We start from the raw sequence: 13,010 nt of genomic DNA on the forward strand, positions 1-13,010 counted from the left end.
TGATCTTATGAAACTCTCTTGTGCATATTTATTATATCAACTATTTTTCACTTTTATGTATATAGAATTAAAATGTGTAATATTTATGTTTCAAATTTACCTTTTCATTGTCATTTTCTATACATAATTTTATCTAAATTCATCACAAATTATTTTTTTATGAACCAGGAATTGAACCCAGGGTCGAATAAACACTAAGACACATCCCCAGATCTTCTTTTATATTTTATTTTGAAGCAGGTTCTTGCTGAGTTGCTTAGAGTCTAGCAAAATTGCTGAGTTTTGTTTTGAACTTGTGATCCTCCTGCCTAACTCATCTAAGCCTGTAACTAGGGTTACAGGTGTGCACACTATATACCATTAATTTTTTAAAGTTTAAAATTTTGATGAATGAATAAAAAAAGTGTTGTATATATACACATGTATCGCGTTCCCTCTGGCCGCAGAGAGAGACACGACAAATGTCTGAAGCTTTGGAAGTTTATTGTGCACAGTCTTCCTTTCTTTCCCTCTTTTCTATCCCCTTCTCTCTTTTCTTTCTCTCGCTCTCTTTCCCTCTGCTTAACTCTCGCCTGCTCCGGTCACTCCGCTCCTCCCGCTCGGCTCACACCTGCTTCGGCCGCTCCGCTTCTCCCGCTCGGCTCACGCCTACTTCGGTCGCTCCACTTCTCCCGCTTGGCTCACGTCCTCTCTCACACTCTTCTTCCTCGCTTCTTCTCCTACTCTCAGCTTCTTCTTCTCTCAGCTTCTTCTTACTCCCAGATTCCGTGCTTTACTCCCCCACCCACCAAGCTTATATACACTTCAACCAATCAGGGGAGAGCACACGAGGTAAACGCGCGGACAGCTGCAGGCATAGAATAGGTACACGAGGGGGGCATGCTCTAATCACATTGTTAACTAGCCAATCATTGGAATTCGCTGGTTGTTTACTGTATAGCTGGCTGCTTTTGGCTCAGTGCCAGGTGCCATCATGACCGTGCCCAAGGCTGGGGGTCCCGGGAACCCCGACATATCCCCCTTCTTTACTATTAAACTAAGGCTCGGGACCGTGTCTGTCTTAGGCTGAGTGGTCAGCATATGTCCTTACCCGTCATCAGAGCCTGCAGAGCATGCTGCAGCTCCTGTCTTAGGTTGGTACACAGCCACCTCCTTCATTACCCGTCTTTGACTACCGGTCCAGCATCAAGAGCCATACTAATGGGGGGCTGTCGGCCTTTAGGGCGGTCATGGCCTGATGAAAGATAATTTGATCTCTCTATTGGCTAGCTTGTAGATGCATGCCAAAACGAATGAAGAGAAGGAGGCCAAGGCAGAGGAGTACCACCATAGCTCCTAAGCCTGCCCGCTGTTTGACAAATCTATAAACAGAAGAAAAACCATGTAGCCATATTAAATACAGAAACAATATACATCCCAGTAGAGTTACAATATGAGCAACACAAACAGCTCTCAGGGAATAAACGCATCCCAGTCCCAAAAGTTCTTGCAAGGTATCCACTTGTTCTTATAGTAAGTCCACTCTCTGATAGAGTCTCTATGGTCTGTAAGGCTGCAGCTGTATTTTCGGCCAAATGATCGTTGTTATGGTTGTGTCAATGCTGCTACTGCAAGGACTGTGATGGCAATGATCACGGCTGTTGCAATGTCAAAGCCTCTTCTGTTTCTTGATAATAGCACTGGCAATTCTATATATGCAACAGAAACTAGGACTGGTAGGAGGATAGAAATGTGCATCAAATTGCATGGGTGGCAAAAGAACCATTCCAGCATTGTGAGAGATAGCACACGCTTAGTGAACAGTTAAGAGGTGTTATTAGAAATGTTAGTTGGTAGAAACATAAAAAGGGGGAAATACACAAGCTGATGTGGGAAGAAAAGCAATATTACAGCTAGGGTCAGCAGAAAGGGTTGCTCTACTCTGGGTCTGATTTGTAGTAAGATTCCAACGGCAAAGTGCAGAAATTCCTTCTGTTAAAGCAAAGAAAGACTAGAGATATCCTTGTCACCAAAAGCAGCACGACCTGAAAAATCATCAGTAGAATTGACAGGCTTGTAGAGGAATTGGTGAAAAACAAGAAAAGGAAGGATAAAAAATGTGTTAGTTAGAAGTAAAAAATATGGCCAGGCTAACAATGGCCCATAGGTTCCGGGTTTGCCTTTCCGTCTGAATTTTTGTTATTGGAGGAAGGCTCAGGCTCGCCATTGCGAGGAGGAGCAGCATCACTTGCATGCTGTAAAACTCTGATTAGCCTTTCTGGAATCCAGACTGGAGTCTGTTGATCCTGTGGGAAAATACAAACAGACCCTCGGACCCAACGAAGGACTGGATCCGGTCCTTTCCAACAACCTGTCAGGATATCTTTCCATTTTGCCCATACTTGAGGAGTATCATGGGGATTATAATGTCGATCAGCTACAGAGTGGCCATCCCTATCCAGAGTTAAGAAATTTAGAATGAAAAGAACTAAATTAAGTTTATCTTTAGGAGACTTGTAGGAGGCTCCTATTCCCCCTTTTTGTTTATTTAGACAATTTTTTAAAGTAAGATGTGCTCTTTCCACAATGCCCTGTCCCTGAGGATTATAGGGGATGCCAGTGACTGATTGGATGTTAAATGTTTGTAAAAACAACCGGAAGCATTTGGAAGTATAAGCAGGACCATTATCTGTTTTAATAACTTTAGGTATGCCCCAGCCAGGAAATGCTTGTAGGCAGGGTTGAATGACATCTTTTACCTTTTCTCCAGAATGAGCGGAAGCCATAATGACCCCTGAAGCAGTGTCTACTGACACATGTACATACTTAACAGTACCAAATTCAGAAATATGGGTTACATCCATCTGCCAAATATGTCCAGGCAGCAGTTGCCCTGGGGTTAACTCCAAAGGATTGTACTGGGATTAAAGGAGCACAATGTTGACAATTTTTTACTATTTGTCGAGCCATACATTTAGATATAGGAAATTTTCTGCTCAAAGTAGTGGAATTTACATGGAATTTTTCATGAAAGAGTTTTGCTTGTTCCTCTATGGAAAAAACAAAAATTGATTTGGTGGCCATATCTACCAAGTCATTAGCATTGGCCAAAGGTTCTGGTAAATTAGAATGAGCTCTAATATGTCCTACAAAGAATAGATGTTTACACTGTAGGATAAGGTTTTGTAGCGTGGTAAAATAAGAAGCTACCGTGGACATGGAAGAAATATGGGGTACCGTTTCAAGAACCTGTAAAGCGTTAACGATATATAAGCTATCGGATAGAAGATTGAATGGCTGATTATCTGCTAATTTAAAGGCTACTATTACAGCTGCAAGTTCAGTAACCTGTGCGGAGTTGGGTGGAACTATTATGGTGTGAAGTTGTTTACTGATAAGTACTGCACCTACTCCATTTTTGGAGCCATCAGTAAAAATGGTTACACAGTCTTTAAGAGGCTGGACACTAGTCACTTTTGGAAAAACTATGGGAGTATTTTTACAGAATTGAATCGAGGGAAGTTGGGGATAATGGTTATCGAACTGAGCTGAAGTGGAACAATATAATACTGACCAATCATCATCATTATTAATTAGCCATTTAATTTGCTGAGTGGAATAAGGAGTTAAAATAATAGACGGATGGATTCCAAAAACAGGAATGCAAGATTCTATTCCCTTGAATATTACCTGAGCAATAGCTTGGGGATATGATTGTAATGTTTTAGCCGGAGAGCTAGGGAGATTTATACTTTGCAGAGGTCCTCCTTGCCAAACTATGCCAAAAGGGGTATGCTTCTCTGAGATTATGATTAAACTTAATGGTTGAGTAGGATCACAACGATCAACGTAACACTGCTGAAGTCTATTCTCTACTAGCTGTAAGGATATCCGTGCTTCGGGAGTAAGTTTCCTAGGGGAATTCAAGTCAGGATTACCTTTTAATATATCGAATAAAGGTTTTAATTCCCCTGTGGATAATTTTAAATAGGATCTGATCCAGTTAATGTCACCTAAGAGTTTCTGAAAATCGTTCAAGGTATTCAATTGATCTGTCATGATGGTCAACCTTGATGGTCTGACTGTAGTGGCAGTGAGCCTTATACCCAGATATTCTTGGATCTCCTCTAATTGTAATTTTTCAGGGGCTATCATTAGTCCTCTTTTTTCTAATGCTTGAGTTATAAATTGTAATGCTTCTAACAAAACTTCTTTTTCTGGATGGCAAATAAGTATGTCATCCATATAATGATAAATCAACAATCTCTTAAACTTTTGTCTAGTAGTTGTTAACACTTTATCTATGTATATTTGACATATAGTAGGACTGTTAGCCATACTGTGACGCAACACGGTCCATTCGAATCTCTGGTCAGGCTGAGTGTGATTAAGAGAGGGCAAAGTAAAGGCAAATCTCCAACAATCACTTTTGTGTAAGGGTATAGAGAAAAAGCAATCTTTTAAATCCAGAATAATAGTAGGCCAATTTTTTGGTAGCGCAGTGACAAGAGGGAGTCCACATTGGATGGGTCCCATAGGGTACATTTGTTCGTTTATGGCTCTTAAATCATGTAATAACCTCCATTTTCCTGATTTTTTCTTTGTTAAGAATATTGGAGTATTCCAAGGAGAAGTAGAATGTTGTAAATGACCTGCTTGTACCTGCTCTTGTACTAACTTATGAGCTGCCTCTAGCTTCTCTTTTGTTAGGGGCCACTGTGGAATCCAGCGAGGCTTATCATCTTTCCATATTATAGGGATTGATGGTTTATCAGTGGCCCCTAGGAAAAACCCAATCCATGAGAATCATTTTTTGGTGGAAGTAAAGGCAGTGGTTGGGTAGATCCTTGACTATGTCTTCCTAATCCTTTTTTATCATCATAGTTCATATTTTGTAACATATTTCTTACAGGAGTCCCTTGGTAAGTCTGATCAGTGGTGAGTTTCATATCCATTTGCTGCAGGATGTCTCGTCCCCATAGACTAATGGGAACATTACAGACATATGGCTGAAATATTCCTGTGTGTCCCTCTGTATCTTTCCACGATAATGAGGAAGCACTTTGATTGGGGCTTTCTGCTACTCCTAAGCCTCTCAAGCTCTGAGCTGCTGTGATCAATGGCCAGTGCTTTGGCCAGACCATTGCGCTAATAATACTTTTGTCTGCTCCCGTATCTAATAAACCTGTAAATTCCATATTTCCCACTTTTAATTTTAGGAGGGGCCTCTGTCCCATATCCATAGTAAGGTTTATTAATGTGGTTCCTGTTGGTCCAAAACCTCCTTGTCTTTTATTTGTATTTTTACTGGGCCACAAAGAATGTCGACTGGGTAATATAAGCATTTGTGCAATGCGATCCCCTGGAGAGATGACCGTAATTCCTTTTGGTGAAGAGACCAAGGCTTTATTTGTCCAGTGAAATCAGGATCAATAACCCCTGGGTGTACTATAAGTCCTTTTAGTGTTGAGGAACCTCTACCTAGTAATAGTCCTACACTGTTCTGTGGGATTTTTTCATGCCAATCAGTATCAATCATCTGCACCCCCATATCTGGGGTTAGTATGAGTCTGGAGGTGGCACAGATGTCCAATCCGGCACTTCCTGAGGTGGCTCTGTGCTCCCCTTCTCTGTGGGAGGATACCACCATCGGGGAACTTGTTGAAATACCCCGTATATTTGTTGCAGGCCCCGGAGAGGGCCCTGTCTCCCATTTTTTTGAAGTTTAGGATTCAACCCTAGGAAATTATCCTCCCTATCACTAATAGACTGACAGGCACTATTCCAATGACTTCCTCTTCTGCATCTTGGACATAGCCCAGGTTCGGTTCCCAAGTTATTCTTTGTATAGATGTTCCCACCTTGGGCAAAGGGTGGCCTTTTGTTTGGACACGTGGCTTTTAGATGTCCCTTCTGTCCGCACACAAAACATGATTCTAAAGACTCTTTATTAGTTCTTGAAGGGAACCTCCCCTGGGCTTGTGCAAGTGCGGCAGACAACAAGGTGGTTTGTCTGTCTATGGCTGCTACAAAGGCACTGCTCTGCGCCAAAGTATCATTTACATCTCTACACACGTTTAAGTAGGTGGACAAGTTTTTGTTTCTCCATGGTCTTATGGCCTCCCTACACCATTTATTGGCTTGTTCGTAAGCCAATTGTTTTACTAGGCATGGCTTGCTCTGCATCTCCGAAGATGCGTGATGCTGTCTGAATTAGCCTATCGACCTAGTCCGCGTAGGGCTCACTAATCCCTTGAGTTACCTTTGACAACTGGCCCTGCAAATCTCCTGCTCCTTGTAATGTTTTCCAGGCCTTGGTTGCAGCCACGGCAATTTGCGCATAGACTGCTGGATGATAATTAAGCTGTGCCTGAAGGGTTTCATAAGGTCCTACGCCCATAAGCATGTCCCTATCGACTTGGGGATTCCCCGCTGCTGCATTTCGGCGGACGATATCCGTAGATATTTCTTGCCATGATGTTTTCCACATAAGGTACTGTCCCCCAGACAGAGCGGCCCTAGCAAGATTATTCCAGTCCTGGGGCCCTAAGTTTAATGATGTCAAGGTATCTACTAAGGCTATAGTAAAAGCTGACTGAGGACCATATGTGCTAACTGCTTCTTTTAACTGTTTCACTATTTTGAAGTCTAAGGGTTGGTGGAATCTTTGATTTTGAGCATCCTCAAAAACAGGATACGCTACAGATCCAAGATGACTCCATTCTGAGCGTAATCCGAAACCGGACGCTTCATGAGGGGGTTCCCTATTTATGGGAGGTGCACTAGGCAACACGGGCACTAGAGGGGGCTTTTCATCTAGTCTTAATTTTTGTACTCTTTTTTCCAGTTCCTCTCCTGATAATTCCCCTTCTGATAGTTCCTCATCTGAATTAGTTCCTTTTTCTGAATTTTGAGAAAGATATGAACGTTCCTCTTTTATTTCTTCCAAAACCTGTCTTCCCTCAGTTAAAGGCTCGGTGAATGAAGGTTTTTTGTTTTTATCTTGCAGACAGGATTTAATAAGAGACCAAATATCCATAGTGCCTACTGGCAATGGGTTTTGCCTATCCGCTATACGAAGGTCCTCCCCCAGCTGTTCCCACTGTAGGGTATTCAAAAGGCCCTCATCCAAAAACCAAGGGGAAACCCTTTCCACAGTATCAAGAAATACTTTAGCTGTTTTTTCCTTCAATGGCGTCCCATGGTTTTTTAATAACTCCCTGAGGGGTTGCTGCATTCTGAATTTAGACGTTTCAGACCCTATTGTTACTAATTTGAATAGCTTCAGTTATGGCAGTTACAATAACAAACAGTGGCCAAGCTGCCAGGAACAACGAGATTACTGAAAGTAAAACTATCTATCAAGTGTGCATTAAAATTTTTATAGCGGCTTTTCACGTGCTACCTATACCCTAATTGGACCGCTTCAAGCGTGTTTCTACTTTCACTTTTAATTGGACCGCGTTCCACGCGTCAGGACCGCTGCTGGCGTATCCCGATACCGGACCACCTTTGGTGTGTCCTTATTTTTATTTTAATCGGACCACATTCCGCGTGTCCCCAGGACCGCTGATGGCGTATCCTGATACTCTTTAACTGGACCGCATTCCGCGTATCCCCAGGACCGCTGATGGCATATCCTGATACCCTTTAACTGGATCGCATTCCGCGTATCCCCAGGACCGCTGATGGCGTATTCTGATACCCTTTAGCTTTTTTATAACCGGTTTAACTTATTAAAAATTTTTTTAGATATCTTACCTTGTTTTCTTTATAAAATTTTCATCTTCCCGGGTTTCGGCACCAGTTATCGCGTTCCCTCTGGCTGCAGAGAGAGACACGACAAATGTCTGAAGCTTTGGAAGTTTATTGTGCACAGTCTTCCTTTCTTTCCCTCTTTTCTATCCCCTTCTCTCTTTTCTTTCTCTCGCTCTCTTTCCCTCTGCTTAACTCTCGCCTGCTCCAGTCACTCCGCTCCTCCCGCTCGGCTCACACCTGCTTCGGCCGCTCCGCTTCTCCCGCTTGGCTCACGCCTACTTCGGTCGCTCCGCTTCTCCCGCTTGGCTCACGTCCTCTCTCGCACTCTTCTTCCTCGCTTCTTCTCCTACTCTCAGCTTCTTCTCTCAGCTTCTTCTTACTCCCAGATTCCGTGCTTTACTCCCCCACCCACCAAGCTTATATACACTTCAACCAATCAGGGGAGAGCACACGAGGTAAACGCGCGGACAGCTGCAGGCATAGAATAGGTACACGAGGGGGGCATGCTCTAATCACATTGTTAACTAGCCAATCATTGGAATTCGCTGGTTGTTTACTGTATAGCTGGCCGCTTTTGGCTCAGTGCCAGGTGCCATCATGACCGTGCCCAAGGCTGGGGGTCCCGGGAACCCCGACACACATGGAATAGTATTTGTCCATTAAAAAACATTTGCAACAACATAGGTAGAAAACTTTTATTAAGTTTCAGAGGCAGAATCCAAAATTCAAAGTCAGCCTCAGTAACTTAGCAAGACTCTAAGCAACTTAGTGAGATCCTGTTTTAAAGTAAAAAATAAAGAGATGGTAATTTGGCTCAGAGGTTAACCACCACTATGTTCACTTCATGGTATGAAAAAAATAACTGGTTTTGTGAAAAATCAGTTTTACTCCTAGATATAGAGCATTGAAAAACATAAATAAAAATATACTAAAATAGAAAGTACTTGAAAAAACCATAAATGTGCACAGCAGCCAAACATTCAAAATAATATGAATGTCTATTAATTGGAGATTAAGAAGTCATAGTATGTCCATATGGTAGACTATCCTTCAGCAATATGAAGAAGTGAATTATTGATAGATGCAAAAGCATGGATAAATTTCAAAAACTGAAAATTTAATGAAAGGATTCAATATGAACCCCTCCTTCTTGGTGCACCTTTCTTTAGGATTCAAACTTCTCTCATGCCTGTACACTTCTTGCCATCTTCTGCCTCACCTTGTCAAGTTGCCTCTTCCCAAAGCCAATTCTGCCATCTCTACCACATCCTTGTTCTTCTATTATCCCGGGACTGGCTCAGATTCCCACCAAAACTTCTCTCCTAAGGTCTGTATGGACACCTTCATAATAAAATGTAGAGGTCATATTTTCTGTCCTTAACTTTTTGACATTTTGCTATTGAAGAAAGCTTGAAGTTCTTTTTTTTTTTTTTTTGCTCTGCTCTATATTCAACATCCACATGTCTAATGATCACTTTTGTGTGTGTAAGTCCAACACACACATAAAGTTTAATAGATTCAAATTTGAAATAGGGTCTTCTGCACACCATACTTTTATTTTATTTTCTCCACCTGTGATCTTTCTGTACAGAAATGAAATGTCTTCTCCTAACTGGAAAACAGGACGCACCCTTAGCAATGTGCTTTCTTATTTATGGGTCCTATGTTAGCCAGATATCCATTGCTGTGGCAAATTACCTGAAGAACCAACTAAAAAGAGGGAAGATATAATTTGGCTTATGAATTGACCCCATTGCTCTTGGCTTCTAGGGGGCAGAATATTATGGTGGAGAGTACGTAGTAATGCAAATCTGATCATTTCATAGTTGAAAGAAAGGTGAGGGGGAGGCGGGAGATAGATATAGGGATGGGGTCAGATTAAAAGTATTGTCCTCAGGAAAGACTTCCAAGGAACTACTGCCTTCTGGCCCCAAATCTTACAGTTTCCAGTTCTCCCAAAATTTTATTCTGTTATGAATTCATCAATAGATTAATCCATTGGTGAGATTACAGCCCTCATAATCCAATCGCTTCCTGAAAACCCTGCTTCTGAACATTGTTGTACCAGCGAGGTTTAGGAGGTTTTGCAGTATATTGCAGATCCAAATCACACACGTCCTATCTCCTAAACAGCTCCTTCAGCTGCTGCTTCTGTGCTATCCAAACTGTCACTGTAATTTCTTAATTAAACTGTGGCAGTCACCTCCTAGTAGCTCTTCTGTTTTCCACTCATGCATAGCCACAACCAAGTGCATTGTCTGAATGATACTTCTAAAGACATTTTGTATGGGGTAATCCCCTGTATAAAAATTTTCATGGTACTCTGTTTTTTATGTTAAAATTAAAACTCTGCTTTGCATGTGGCATTCTCTTCACTAGGAACACCCTTTGTCCTGGCTGTTGATTCCCTCTTATTTATTCTCTAGGTCTCACTTTAAACATTAATTTCCTGGAACATTATTCCTTGTTCCTCCTTTGTTCCAGGAAGTATTATTGCTTGTCATACAATTACTGTAATTGTTTCTCTCTTGCCTGGCCCCAGGGCTGGAAAAAAGAGTCTGATAAACACTTCCTAAAAATTTAGAATGAAAGCAATTTCTTTCCACCAATGATGATAAAACTTGAGTTGCTATGGAGTCACCTGGAATACTTACTAAACCATAGCCTTCTTGCTCTACCCCTGGAGTTTCTGTTCAACAGTTTGGGGTTGTGCTGATGGTAAGGCTGGAATTAGATATTGGCAGGAATCTGAAAGTGAAACACTGAAGCCTCTGGAAGGGAGAGTTCTCATCGGGAGAGGTCCACAGGTCCATGTGTAAGTAACACAACCACAAGGATGGGGAGTGGGGACATTTGTTTGCACATGAAAGATGCACAATATTCCTTTGTGGACACATTTATATTGTAAGTTGCCTTCTAATGGTATTGGAGATTATTTTTCTCAGAGAACCTACTGAGAATTCATTAGGGACATTTCTTAATGAGTTAGGTAACAAGTGATTTATTAGATTCATCACCACCTGCTGTTTTAAGAAAAAAAACTTTACTAGTTTACTATAAAATATATATTCACATTTGAAATTTTAGAAGAACAGGAAAACATGATTTGATGCCCCTTGAGGTAGAGACAGAATAAACAAGGATAGGTAGAAGGGAAACCAAAAAAGATATCACAAATTTAAATCTGAGAAGCTGTTATGAGCATTTTCACTTTTCCTCCCCAAGACTATTCTCCTCCAGAAACAGTTTAAAAGAACTTGAATCTTAGACTATTGTGAGTCAAATTAATGTTCATATTTGTGACTAGTTTTCACAAAATTTCCTTTAGACTAAATAAAGTAAAGGGGAAATATTAGAGACTCATCAGTATATTCTACACATTATATGTTGACTGGATGACATCCACATAGAGACCCTGAGAGAAGCAGGCAACTGTAATGAACCCCATGCTCCATGATTAAGTTTTGAGCTCAACATATAGATGTACCATCAACCTCTTGCCATGTCTCATGTTCACTATCTACAAAATTTCTTTTGAAAAGGATTTTCAAGATGGCAGACTAGACGGTGGCTGCATTTCATGTTGCTCCAGGACTCAGGACTCAAGAAGAGGAGATATTGAGGGACTTGGGAAAAACTCAAAGCTGCTCGGTGAGTCTCTCCCATTGGGGAGTTCTCCCAGATGTGGTGGTAGTCCTGGAATGCAGGGAACTTTGTGAAGTAGAGTTGCCCAATGAGACACTCCCCCCCACTGGAGCAGTGAACTTGGACAACTGGGAGCATTGTAGAGGAGGCTGCTCAGCACAACACTTGGACTCAGAGTGACACACCAGGGATCTGGGTGGCTGCCCAGAGGAGGAGGCACGTGGTGAGTTGTTTGGGCTCAGAGCAACTGCTCCTTAACACCAGGGGCTACCTGGAGGAGAAGGAGGAGGAGCGCAGCAGGTCTCTTGGACTCAGAGTGTCTGCACCAGGGCTACGGGTGGCTGTCAGGAGGTGGAGGTGTGCAGTGAGTTGCTTGGACTTGTGGCAACCACACCCAAACTCCAGGCAGCTGCCAGGAGGAGGAGGAGGTGTGCGGTGGGTCGCTGGGACTCGAGGCTCCAGGTGGCTGCTCAGAGGAGGGGCCACATAGCCAGGCATTTAAATGCAGAGCAGGGTCCAGGACCTAGGTTGCTTCTTGGTGGAAGAGCTGCACAGAGACAAGCAGAGGGGTGGAGTGAAGGTTCCAGGACTGCGGGCAGCTTCTCTGAGGAGGGGCAGCCTAAGGAGGCTCTTCTGTGAAGGACAAGGCTCCTAGGGTCAGGAGGTATGTCTGGACCCCTGGGAACATTGCAGAGGAAGACTGCCCAGCCCAGGCAGTAGTTGTGGATTGAGGGGAACCTCTGGGAGGGGAACTGACCAGCGAGACCTCCCCACCGGGTGAGTATCCCCCGCTGGGTGAGGCTTTCCCACAAGGATGGTAAAACCAGAGACACAGGCCCAAAGAGGCCTTGACTTATCCCACAGCCGAGTTCCCCTTTGGATGACCATTGGTCAAGAAATGGAGTCACCTCTGCCCACTAACAGGGAATATACACCACCTGAAGGCCACGACCCATAGAGAGTCAGATTCCTTGTGGAGCACCACATTATCAACTTCCTCCAAGACTTCAGGCTACTGATGGATAAGAGGGGATATACTAGAAATCTTCAGGGACATTTTAAGTCAATAGAGGAAATCTGCAATATCTCAGCTGTCCACTGATACCTGAACAATAAGAGAAAACAAGGGAAGAAAATGCCCCAAAGAAATCTAGGTGTTACATCAATAAAATACAATGACAGCATGGCAGAAGAAATGACAGAAAGGGAGTTCAGAATGTACATAATTAAAATGATCAGGGAAGCAAACGATGAGATGAAAGAGCAAATGCAGGCGGACAATACACAACAGAACACTAAAGAAAGAAATGAAAGAAAACCTTAGAAAATGGAAAGATCTCCCATGTTCTTGGATAGGCAGAATTAAAATTGTCAAAATGGCCATACTACCAAAAGTGCTATACAACTGCAATTACAATTAAAATCCCAATGACATACCTTAGAGAAATAGAGCAAGCAATCATGAAATTCATCTGGAAGAATAAGAAACCCAGAATAGCTAAGGCAATCTTTTGCAGGATAATTGAAGCTAGGGGTATCACAATACAAGGACTTCAACTATACTACAAAGCAATAGTAAAAAGGACGGCATGGTATTGGTACCAAAATAGACAGATAGATCAATGGTA

Source organism: Sciurus carolinensis, unplaced genomic scaffold (assembly GCF_902686445.1).
Source record: "Sciurus carolinensis unplaced genomic scaffold, mSciCar1.2, whole genome shotgun sequence".
Classification (NCBI taxonomy): domain Eukaryota; kingdom Metazoa; phylum Chordata; class Mammalia; order Rodentia; family Sciuridae; genus Sciurus; species Sciurus carolinensis.